The 13,509-nt window shown below is 37.4% G+C and overlaps 1 protein-coding gene across 11 annotated transcripts in view; it reads right to left on the reverse strand.

Annotated features, from left to right (window-relative positions):
• Positions 1 to 13,509, reverse strand: part of MLLT10 (MLLT10 histone lysine methyltransferase DOT1L cofactor) — a 243,144-nt gene that overhangs the window by 70,234 nt on the left and 159,401 nt on the right. The window lies entirely within an intron of this gene.

Genomic DNA, 13,509 nt, shown 5'->3' on the forward strand with positions numbered 1-13,509 from the left:
AGGACAGAGCTAGCACAGGTTAGAGCAAGAATTGTTATATTCAGGTGAAGTCTTTTAAAAAAGAAAAATTAAAAGCCTTTGTAACACAGAGTATTTCTTCCAAGCACTAAGGTATGAAAAGTTAAATTTTGCCGCTAAGATCTTAAAAGTATTATTATACCCTAAAATAGATTCTCAATCATCCCCTTGATTTACATATGTTAGGGAAAAGAGCAAAATAAAGATTTGTTTAAACAAATAGTTTCTAGCTTTTAATCATCATTTTAATACAAGGTGTGTGCAAATATCAGCTAATTAAATGATTATGAAAATGAGAAAATGTGTTATACCAGATGTACATTAATTAATGGGCTTCAAAATGAACGGTTTGTAAAGTCCATGGAGTAAGGGACTTCTGTTATTGTTAACTTCACTAAGTACATGAAATATAACTAGCCCTAAATTTCTGTTGAGTAAATAAATTAATATTTTTCTAATACATATAACTGAGATCTGATGAAATACAAATTAAAAACCTAAAAATATTCAAGACTGAAATTTCCCAGATATAACTACCATTCAATACTAACCATCATGTAAATTTTAAAAATGAGAAAATGACAATAAAATCAGGTTTCAAAATAGTTGGCATTTTTAGCAGAATCAATATTCAGAAAGAAAAATAAGAGAAGACTTCAAATATTTTAAAAACTAAATGTTTGCCCTGGCTGGCATAGCTCAGTGGATTGAGCGCAGGCTGCAAACCAAAATGTCGCAGGTTCGATTCCCAATCAGGGCACATGCCTGGGTTGCAGGCCATGACCCCCAGCAACCGCACACTGATGTTTCTCTCTCTCTATCTCCTTCCCTTCCCTCTCTAAAAATTACTAAATAAAATCTTTAAACAAACAAACAAACAAACAAACAAACAAAAAACCCTAAATATTCTCAGACTTCCGACCAATATGGAGGTGTAGGTAGACACACTGTGCTTCCTCGCACACACAAAAGAAGGACAACAACATATTTAAAAACAAAAAACAACCAGAACTGACAGGAAATCGAACTGTATGAAAGTCAGACAAACAAGGAGTTAAAGAAGAAACATTCATTCAGACGATAAGATGGGGGAGACAGGCAGACGGGTGAAGAGGACTATGGAAAAGGTAGTGGGCGAGGCGGCAGCTGGCAGACTGGGCGGTCCCACATTTGCATGCGGATAAACCAAGAAGAACAACTAGGGAGCCTAACAGACTCCACAACCCAGGGCTTCAGCACAAGGAAATAAAGCCTCAAACCTCTGACTGAAAATACCTGTGGGGGTAGAGGCGGCAGCAGAGGAAATTCCCAGCCTCACAGGAGAATTCGTCAGAGAGACCCACAGGGTCCTAGAATATACACAAACCCACCCCACAGTAATCAACACCAGAAGGACCCAGTTTGGTTGTGGGTAATACAGGAAGTAACTGAAAACCGGCAGAGAGCGGAGCAAGAGGCACTGTTCCCTCTCAGACCCCTCACCCACATACAGTGTCATACAGCATCATAACTGGCAACTTGCCCCGTCCTGGTGAACACCTAAGGCTCCACCCCTTACTACATCACAGGTGCACCCAGACAAAAAACAACTGCCGTACGAAAGAACAGTTCAAAGCTCCAGAAAAAACACAAGTAAGAGACAAAGAGATAGCTAACCTATCAGATGCACAGTTCAAAACACTGGTTATCAGGATGCTCCAGGAACTCACTGGGTACTGCAACAGCATAAAAAAGACCCAGGAAGCAATGAAGGCTGCATCACCTGAAACAAACAAAAATCTACAGGGAACCAACAGTGATGGGAAGGAAACCAGGACTCAAATCAATGGTTTGGAGCAGAAAGAAGAAAGAAACATTCAACCAGAACAGAATGAAGAAATAAGAATTCAAAAAAATGAGGAGAAGCTTAGGAACCTCCAAGACATCTTTAAACATTCCAACATCCAAATCATAGGGGTGTCAGAAGAAGAAAAGGAAGACCAAGAAATTGAAAACGTATTTGAAAAAGTAATGGAGAACTCCCCCAATCTAGCAAAGGAAACAGACTTTCAGGAAGTCCAAGAAGCTCAAAGAGTCCCAAAGAAGTTGGACCCAAGGAGGAACACACTAAGGCATATTATAATTAATTTAGCCAAGATAAAAGATAAGGAGAGAATCTGAAAAGCAGCAAAAGAAAAGGAGAGAGTTACCTGCAAAGGAGTTCCCATTAGACTATCAGCTGATTCGCCCCCACCCCCACAAAAAAAAAATCTTGTAGGCAAAAAGGAGCTGGAAAGAAGTATTTGAAGTCATGAAAGGCAAGGACCTACATCCCGTAAAGCTATCATTTAGAATGGAAGGGCAGAGAAAGTGCTTCCCAGGCAAGGCAAAGCTAAAGGAGCTCATCATCACCCAGCCCGTATTACATGAAATGTTAAAGGGACTTATCTAAGAAAAAGATGATCGAATATATGAACAGTAAAATGACAACAAACTCACAGCTATTAACAACTGAACCTAAGAACAAACTAAGCAAACAACCAGAACAGGAACAGAATCACAGAAAAGGAGACCACATGGAGGATTATTAGTGGGGGAGTGGGGCAGGGAGTGAGGGGGAAAAGGTACAGAGAATAAGTAGCATAAATAGTAGGTAGAAAATAGACAGGAGGAGGTTAAGAATTGTATAGGAAATGTAGAAGCCAAAGAACTTATATGTACGACCCATGGACATGAACTAAAAGTGGGGAATGTGGGTGGGAGGGGGTGTGCAGGGTGGAGGGGAATAAAGCGGGGGGAATATACTGTAATTGCATAATCAATAAAATATATTTTTTAAAAACCTAAATGTTCTTGCCCTGGTTGGCATAGCTCAGCGGATTGAGCACGGGCTGCAAACCAAAGCACTGCAGGTTCGATTCACAGTCAGGGCACATGCCTGGGTTGCAGGCCACAGCCCCCAGCAACCGCACATTGATGTTTCTCTCTCTCTCTCTGTCTCTCTCTGTCTCTCTGTCTCTCTCTCTCTCCCTCCCTGCCTTCCCTCTCTAAAAATAAATAAATAAAATCTTTAAAAAAAAAGAAGCACACAGTAAAAAAGAAAGAAAGAAAACCTAAATGTTCTTTATTACTACTTTTCCACTACTACTTCCTGGTACTTCTCCCACCCCACATCATCTCACTGCTAATAACAAATTCTCACTATCAAATATGAGATATTATCTCATAAAAACAAACCATATTCACTAACCTAACAAACTATAATCCATAAGTAAGAATAAAGGGTTTGATATAAGTTTCAGAAGAAACACCCTCTCATTTAACAATGGTTAGCCTTCATGAATTATTTCAGAAACATGAACCCATACTTGGCAGGTCATTTGGGAAGCCACCCACTTCACTTTTCAAATAATTTTCCCCAGTAACACAAGTGACCCTGAGGTTCTCCACCCCGCTTATATCTGACCCTAGTGAAGTTTAAAAGTTATCTAAAGAAAACACAGTGGTGTTCTTCATGTATCAAAAAAAGTACTTTGTTCATGTATCTAATAAGGAAAGGAGAAATAACTGGGTGAGGCATCAAAAACAGAATGTACTATTTGTTTCCACCCATCGATTAAATTAGGGATGGTAACTTTTCCCATTCATTTAACAGAATTTACTTGTTTACCCCTGGAGTATAAATATGTCCATAAATCTAATGAAAACATGACATTTGGAACAAAAGATATTACAAAGAAAGCAATAAATAAAAATTAAGGAAATTTCAGTGACAAAAGTCATATTAAAATAAAAGTATAGTTGATATACAATATTATATTAGTTTCAGGTGTACAACATAGTGATTAGATACTTAACCCTTATGACATAACATTTTATTTTGAATAAAACTTTGACACCTTTTAAATTTCAAAAGATATCACAGGCTTCTAAAGCAAAAAGGAAAAAAAACCCAAAAAACTGTAGCTGAGAAGTCTAACAGTTAAAAAAATTACATTTATTTAAAATTTAAAAAAGGTTACATAATTTTTATTCAAAGAAAGACCTCTACCTTAACTCCATGTTTATAAGTTAACTTAAGAGTATTTTTCTGTAATATGCTATTTTAATTATATGGCACTGTGGAGTTCTATTATAAACATATAATCAACTCAAAACCAAGAAGGTGTAGAAAGAAGTAAAAGGAGAAGGTAGTGAGTGAAGTAAGACTCAAAGAAACATAGTAGGTACACCTAAAACACAGATCTGTTGTTTCCTCAGTTTCACAACCTTAATAACTCTTAGTATTGCTATCTCACTGCTCTGAGAAAAGCTATACTGCTTAAAAATACATATTTTTCATGTAAGTTGACCCATAAATTGCAAACTATTTCAACTGTTAACCGAATAAAACATGGCCTTTTTTCCTTTTCCACTAGAGATAAAACTGGCTATTTGACTGTATTGAGAGCCTCTAAAGAAAGGCATTAAATACGTTGGTCTATATTGTGACTTATAAGCAACTTAATGAATTCTTTAAAACAGACAGAGAATGTATGATTTTTGTTTTATGGCTAACTGTAATTACATATCCTCTGATTAGATACAACACCAATGTATAACTAAACCAAAAAGTATTTCCTACTTCAAACAAATATTTTAAATTAGACTCAAAATTCAACAATGACTCTATAAAAGGTAACCAAAGAAAAAGCAGTTATTTTTTTGTCCCTACACTATTCTACAAGGCTCTATAATCCACATTTGGGAGAATGAAGCAGAGAGAAGAGGGACAATCATGATGAAACATAATAATGCTGGCTCTTTAAATTTATGTCCTAATCGAAAGTGTCTTTGTAAAAGCCACAAATTTTTCATTTAACCCAACTCTAAAAACCTAGTACATAAGCTATCAAATATGAAACACAAAAAGGCGACTTTAATAAGGGAAAAGGAAGGAATGGTCTGGTGATCTGTTAGAGCCTAATTCACATGTTATTAAAGTACTAAAAAGAAAAGTGGGAGGGGGAAAATTAACTTAAAAGTAGCAGAAAAATTACAAAATTTGGTGAAAACTATAACCTACAGATAAACCCACCTTAAGCACAAGAAACATGAAGAAAACTCTGAATGCACATCATGATCAAACTGCTTATCACTAAAAACCAACAATGAAGAGAAAATGATAAATGCAGCCAGGGGTTTAAAATTTAAAAAGATGCCTTATGGGCTAAGAAACAAAGATAAGGATGAAAATAGATTTCTCATGGAAACAATGTAAGATAGAAGCCAGAAGAGAAAAATCTTTAAAGTATAATACCAAAAAGTAAAACAACCACCATAAACCTAGAATTCTGTAGCTAAATAACTTTCAAAATAACTTTCAGAAAAGCAAAATACTAACAAAAACAAAATAACTGATTTTAAGTTAAAAAAAAACTGAAATAACTAATCACCAGCAGATCAACACTATGGTAAATGCTCAAGACTGTTTTCTAGGCAGAAGAAAAGCAACAAAGGAAATGTGGATCCACACAAAGTAATTGCGAGCACTAGAAACAGTAATTACATGAGTAAATATAAAGATTTTTTAATTATTTAAATCTCTCTATAAGTTAATTGATGATTTGGGGCAAAGATAGTAACTGTGAGATTTATAAAATAGGCAAAAAACTTTAAATAATAAAATAACACAAAAGCCAACAGGTAGAAATGGAAGTATATAGCTATGATGTTCTTATACATCATATGAAAATGGTATAATATCACTTAAAAGCAGACTGGTATATTAAAGATGTATACTATAAAACCTAAAGCAACCTAATAAAATACTACAAAAATTTATATAGTAATAATCAGCCAAAATGAAATCATAAAAATATTCAATGACTAAAAGAAAAAAGATGAAAAATGGGAAAATAAAAAAGAATGAGTAAATGAGAGATTTAAATACAATCATATCGATAATCACATTATGGGTAAATTACCCAAATACCCCATTGTATGGCAGAGATTACAACCTTAAAAAAAGTAACTCAAGATTATATTCTGCCTACAAGAAACCCATTTTAAATATAAGGTAAAGATATTAAAAGTACGAGCAAGAGATATAAATCTAACAATAAACAAAAGAAAGCTGAATTCACAATATTAAAGTATCAAAAAATTAAATTTTAGACAAGAAATATTACCAAGATAAAGAGGTGTACTCATCACAAGGATTTAAAAATCCTAAATGTTTTTGCACCTAATAAGAGACTTTCAAAACAAATTAAGTAAAAACTGACAGAATACAGAAAATGGTGAAATAACAAAATCCATAATTATATAACCCCTTCTCAATAAGTGACTGAACACGTATACACAACAAAAATCAGTAAGAATACAGAGAACGTAAAAAGTAGCAATCAACTTGAACTGACATTTATAGAAAAGCTCCATACAATGAGAACAAAATACATATTCTTTTGAAATGCACCTAGGGCACCAAACATAATCTGTATTGTGTCATTTCTTTTTAAATCTCACACATTTTCAAAGAAATTAAATAATACAAAAATATTAAAGTAGAAACTACAAGAAGATATGTGAAAAATCCCGAAATGGTTGAAAAGTAAATAATACACTTCTAAACAACCTATGGGTCAAAGAAGAAAGAAATCCAGAGGAAATAACAGGGTATTGTTAATTAAATAAAAATGAAAATAAAATACATCAAATTTGTAAATCATACTTAGAACAAAGTTTAAGCATTAAATCCCTATCATTAGCACTTGTAGAATCTGGTTCAGCATGTAAGGAACTTGGAAGTTTTCATTGCATCCTAACAAGTCAAGGGCTAAACTCAAAAATCAACAGCTCTTCTTAGATCCATTGAAGCAGTTAAGATCACATGGCAAGCCACTGCCCCAAAGATGGAAGAGACAGGCACATGGATACAGAAATCACAATATAACTGATCAAGAGAAACCTCCATGAGAACCAGTAGCAGAGTAAAAAACACCTCAAGTATAACTGAAAAATTGCTGCAGACTCACTATGGACAAGTCTGAGAGAAAAACTCCAGCAGGACTCAGTCATGTGGGAGTCCTAAATTTTTTTGAGTTCCACCTCCAGGAGCTCTACCAGGTCTTCACAGTGAGTATCAGAAGAAAGAAAGGAACAGTTCTGAAATATGCCAAAGTATTCTGTACCTCTTTAATAAAAGCCCTGCTTACAGGAAAAACTATTTTACCAGACCATAACCTGCTGGGGTTATATCAGAAACTGAAGTCCCTGGAGATGGGATATACCAACTCCAATGCCCCCTGGCACAGCAGCAGCATCCTATCCCACCTACAAGGCAGGGGAAGGAGTAGAGTCACTTGTGAAGGTCACAGTCCAGGGACATAGTCTAATCAAAAGACTACCAAATATTTCCCTCTCACAATGCCTTATCACCACAATAGATAATGCCTGTTTAACACAGTTCCTTTCATGCAGGATATCATATTGACCTCTAAAACAAAAAATTATGAAGCAGACTTCCAGCCAAGATGGAGGCATAGGCATACACACTCTGCCTCCTTGAACAACCAAAAGAAGGACAACAAATCTAAAAACAAAAAATAACCAGAAATGCAAGAAAATCAAACTGTATGGAAGTCTGACAAGGAGTTAAAGAAGACACATTCATTCAGACTGATTGGAGGGGTGGAAACAGGAAGCCAGGGCAGAGGGGACATGTGGCGAGGCAGCAGCTGGCAGATCGGGTGGTCCCACATCTGTGTGTAGGTAAACCAGGGAGGAATAACTGGGGATGAGAAAGACCCCACAATGCAGGGTCCCAGCACAAGGAAATAAAGCCTTAAAACCTCTAGCAGTAAAAACCTGTGGGGGTTGAGGCAGCAGCAAAAGAAACCCCTAGCTTCACAGGAGAGTTTGTTGGAAAGACCCACAGGGTTCTAGAACATACACAAGCCCACCCACCTGGGGATCAGCACGAGAAAGGCCCAATTTACTTATGGGTAGTGGGGAAAGTGACTGAAAGCCACCTGACAGCCCAGCTAGTAGCACTGTTCCCTCTCGGACCCCTCCCACACATATAGCACCACAATGTAGCAACCTGGGTTGCCCCACCCTGGCGAATACCTAAGCCTCCACCCCTTACTATACAACAGGCACACCAAGACAAAAAAATACGGCAAGAATGGAAAACAGATGAAAACTCCAAAAATACAACATAGTTATGAAGAGATAGCCAACTTATCAGATGCAGAATTCAAAACAATCATAATCAGGATGCTCACAGAAATGGTTGAGCACGGTTGCAAAATAGAGAAAAAAGTGAAGGATATGAATGGTGAAATAAAGAAAAATCTACAGGGAACCAGCAGTGAAGAAAAGGAAACCAGGACTCAAATCAATGATTTGGAACAGAAGTAAGAAATAAAAATTCAAGGGGAAGAGAATGAAGATACAAGAATTCAAAAAAAATGAGGGGAGGCTTAGGAACCTCCAGGAGATCTTTAAACGTTCCAACATCCAAATCATAGGGATGCTAGAAGGAGAAGAGGAAGAGCAATAAACTGAAAACTTATTTGAAAAAATAATAAAGGAGAACTTCCCTAATCTGGCAAAGGAAATAGAAAAGGCTCAGTCACTGAAAAGAAAGTAACTGCTAGGAAGTCTAAGTAGCTCACTCAGAGTCCCAAAAAAGTTGAACCCATGGAAGAGACACCAAGGCACATCATAACTACATTACCTAAGATTAAAGATAAAGAATCTTTAAAGCAGCAAGAGAAAAAGAGACAGCTACCTACAAAGTAGTTCCCATTAGACTATCAGCTGATTTCTCCAAAGAAACCTTACAGCCAAGAAGGGGTTGGAAAAAAGTATTTGAAGTCACGAAAGGCAAGGACCTACATCCAAGATCACTCTATGCAGCAGAGCTATCATTTAAAATGGAAGGGCAGAGAAAGTGCTTCTCAGACAAGGTAAAGCTAAAGGAGTTCATCACCCAGCCCTTATTATATGAAATGTTAAAGGGACTTATCTAAGAAAAGAAGATGACCAAAACTATGAACAGTAAAATAACAAACTCACAACTATCAACAACTGAACCTAAAAAACAACCAACCCTCCCCCGCAAATAAGCAAACAACCAGAACAGGAACACAATCACAGAAATGGAGAACACATGGGGATTTATCACCAAGGAAGAGGCTGGGGGAAAGGGTACAGGGAATAAGAAGCATGAATAGTAGATACAAAATAGACAGGAGGAGGTTAAAAACAGTATAGGAAATGGAGAAGCTGAAGAACTTATATGTAGGACCCATGAACATGAACTAAGGGGGGAATGCTGGTAGGAAGGGAGTGCCAGGTAAAGGGGAATAATGGGGAGAAAAACATGAGACAACTGTAATAGTATAATCAACAAAATACATTTTTTAAAAATTATGAAGCATACTAAGAGAAAATACAATGTGAAGAGAATGAACAAGCATCAAAACCAGAGAGACAGATTGTGTGGCAAAATTTCTGGGGTTATCACAACAGGAATCTTTAAAACTATGATTTATAGGCTAAGCATTTTATTTTTTAAATGTCTTTAAAAAAAGATTTTATTTATTTGTGGAGAGAGAGGAAGCAAGGGAAAAAGAGCAGGAGAGAAATATTAATGTGCGGTTGCCTCTCACACACCCCCTACTGGGAACCTGGCCCACAACCCAGGCATGTGTCCTGACTGGGAACTGAGTCGGCAACCTTTTGGTTTGCACACCAGCACTCAATCCACTGAGACACACCAGCCAGGGCTAATAGGAGAAGGATTTTAATGTAAAAACAGGCAACATGCAACAACAAATAAGTAATGTAAGCAGCAATGAGGAAATCTAAGAAAGAATAAAAAAGAAATACTTAAAATCAAAAACACTGTAACAGAAATAAAGAATTCTTTGATGTGCTCATTAGTAGATTGGGCATGGCTGGTGGAGTTGCCAAAGCATAATTCTTTCTCTGGAAAGAATCTCAGAGCTTGAGGATATAAAAATAAAAACTTCCAAAATTAAAAGCAAAGAGAAAGATGAGTGAAAGACATAATACTATATCCAAGAATCATGGGCAAGTATAAATGGTGTGACAAATGTATAATGAGAATACCAGCAGAAAAAGAAAGGAAGGGAGGGTGGATCCAAGATGGTACCAAAGTAAGTGGAAGCTATACTCACCTCCTCCTAGGACCAAACAGGAATTACAACTAAATTACAGAACAATCATACTGAATAACCACCTGAAGACTAGCTGATGGGAAGTCTTATAACCAAGGATATCCAGAAGCCAAATGGAGACTGTTAGGAAGGGTAGAGATACAAAAAGGGCTGCTTCTGCTCCCACAGATGGAGTCTCAGATTCTTAAGAGTTATCTCAACTGCAAAGGTTTCCCCTGAAAAGTGTGGGGTCTAATGCCCAAGCTGGGCTCCCCAACCAAGAGCACTAGAGCCAGGAAGAGGCCCCAACATAACATTGGGCTGTGAAAAGCAGTGGGGCTTCTGTCCGCCAGACAGAGATGAAGTCTGCCAGAGATACAGGCAACCTCTTAAAGGGCCAACACACAAAATTTCTTTCACAGCTACTCACCCTGGGCTCCAGTGGAAGGAGGGCAAAGCAGACTAGAGTCACTTGAATCAAATATGGAATCTGTGGCCCTGAGGAGAGAACTGAAGAAAGAGCCACCAGAATCCCTGTGCTGAGTCATTCACTCATACCGCAGATGTCACCTTTTCTGGGTAGAGCACTCCCCTCTGTGCACATCAGCCTGGGGGAAAGCCATAACCCCAAACTCTAGACTCCCTCTGACCCTCATTATGTGGAGCTTACACCCTACTGAGTAGTACATCCAGAGGCCCTTTCAGTGACTGAGCCTAACAGGCAGCCGGCAGGTGGAAGCAGATCTTGGATTGCCTTTGGACTTTTGCTAACCTGCCTGGGCCTGGAGTTGGTAAAATCCAAGTCTGGTGTGCAGCCAGGCCCAGCAGAGGCAGCCACAAACTGAATCATTTGTAACTACAAACAGGTTGCCAAGGGCCAGTCACAGGCAGCATCTTGCTTTAGACTGAACCACAGTCCCTTACAAGAGGCCTAGAACCAACATACAGAGTGAACAGATTCATACAACATCACAGTAGGATGTTGCTTCAATTACCTTCAAAAGCAACACATCCAAAGGGAGATCTCAGCAGGCACCAGATCCTGCTGAGATGAATTCTGCTTTGTGTGCCAGCACCTGCACAGGAGCTCACACTCCATGGCTGCAGTTGAGCCTTGCTGTCAGCCAGCCTGAAGGTTGATCGCACACAAACAATTCAATACAATTAAAACAAGAGGAACCACGTAACCCACACAAGGGACCATCCTGGAGCACTCAGTTCAGGTGAACAAGAAGACTGTACCACATAACCCCACAGGACACATAGGTCACCCATGAAGACTGGGAATCAGAGCAAATCTATCTAATGCATATAAACAAACACAAAGAGGCAGCCAAATTGGGAGACAAAATAATAGGCCCCAAATAAAAGAACAGGAAAAATCTCAAAAAAAAAAAAAAAAAGGCTGAATGAAATGGAGGAACGCAATTTATTGAATTTAAGAGTTCCATGTAACCCAGATTTGATCTTTCACTTCACCCAACCTACCATTTATTATGTCTAATGTATTCTTTTTCATGTTGTTGAGCATCCTTATAACTACAAATAAGGGCCAGTCAGAAATGAAGACTATCATATCTGAAATGAAGAATACACTAGAAATATAAATGGCAGATTAGATGAAGTGAAGGACTGAAACTGCCATTTGGAATACAAAGTAGAAGGGAAAAAAAGGACAAAAGAATTTTTTAAATGAGAAGTTTAAGGAAACTTTTTGAAAGAACACGAAGAGTAACAACTCCCACATCAGAGGAATACCAGAAAAAGAGAGAGAACAAGGGATCAAGAAGTTATTTGAAGAAAGAGTGTCTTCCCTAACCTAGTGAAGGAAAAAGAAACGTAAGTCTAAGAAGCATAGAGTCCCAAACAAGATGTCTACAAAAAGACACATCATAATTAAAATGGCAAAGGTACAAGAGAAAAAAACAGTTACCTATGTACAAGGGAGCTCCCATAAGACTGTCAGATGACTTCTCAACAGAAACTTCACAGGCCAGAAGGGATTAGCAAAATATGTTCAAAGTAATGAAAAGCAAAGACATACCACTAAGACTACTTTACCCAGCAAAGCTATTGTTTAAAAGTGAAGGAGAAATAGAGTTTCCCAAACAAGAAAAAGCTAAATGAGTTTGTTATCACCAAATCATGATTACAAAAAAAGTTAAATGGTATTCTTTATGAAGAACCAGAAGAATACAGTTAAAAGAATAAAGTGACAGCCCTGGCTGGCGTAGCTCAGTGGATTGAGCGCGGGCTGCGAGCCAAAGCGTCGCAGGTTTGATTCCCAGTCAGGGCACATGCCTGGGTTGCAGGCCATAACCCCCAGCAACCGCACATTGATGTTTCTCTCTCTCTATCTCCCTCCCTTCCCTCTCTAAAAATAAATAAAATCTTTAAAAAAAAAAAAGAATAAAGTGGCAATAACTGTGTACCTATCAATAATCACTTTGAAAGTAAATGGCTTAAATGCTCCAATCAAAAGATACAGAGTAAATGAATTGTCCACAAGAGAACCACCTCAGAACAAAAGACACACACAGACTAAAAGCAAAGAAATAAAAAAAAGATATCCATGTAAATGGTAATGGGAAAAAAAAGCTGGGGTAGCAATATTTACATTTAACAAAAGAGACTTAAAACAAAGGCAATGTAAGACACAAAGAAAGACACCACCACATGATGATAAAGGGAACAATCCAACAAGACTTAATCTTTGTAAATGTTACCACACCCAACACAGGAGCACCTAAAATACCCATATAGAATTTTATATGTTGTTAAAATTACGTAGGTTTAAGAGTATAGAAAGTGTTTAAAAGCATACGAAGTGTTTATAAAAGTGTGGGAAAGGTTTATAGGAGTGTGGGAAGGGTTTATAAAGCCTTAAATATATATAAGTAATAAAATAAATATAATGCTGCTACTTTGTGGACTTTCACCTATCGCGGGGGTCTCTGGAATGTAACTCCCGCAATAGGTGAGGGATCACTGTATAAAGCAAATCTTGATGGAAATTAAAAAAAAAAAAAACAGATTGACAATGACACAATCATAGTAGGGAATTTTAACATGCCACTGACATCAGTGGACAGATCTCCTGGGCAGAAGATCAATAAGGAGACAGCACTCTTAAAAGACACACTACATCAGATGGATTCAGTTGATATCTTGAGAACATTTCATCCCAAAGAAGCAGAACATACATTCTTTTAAAGTACACATGGAGCATTTTCTAGGATAGAACATATTAGGACACATAACAAATCTCAAATTTAAGAAGATTAAAATCATATAAAGCATCTTCTCTGACCACTAGGGTATGAAACTAGAAATTAATCACAAG

This window comes from Phyllostomus hastatus, unplaced genomic scaffold (assembly GCF_019186645.2).
Source record: "Phyllostomus hastatus isolate PE091 unplaced genomic scaffold, TTU_PhHast_1.1 phas_scaffold_1674, whole genome shotgun sequence".
NCBI lineage: Eukaryota > Metazoa > Chordata > Mammalia > Chiroptera > Phyllostomidae > Phyllostomus > Phyllostomus hastatus.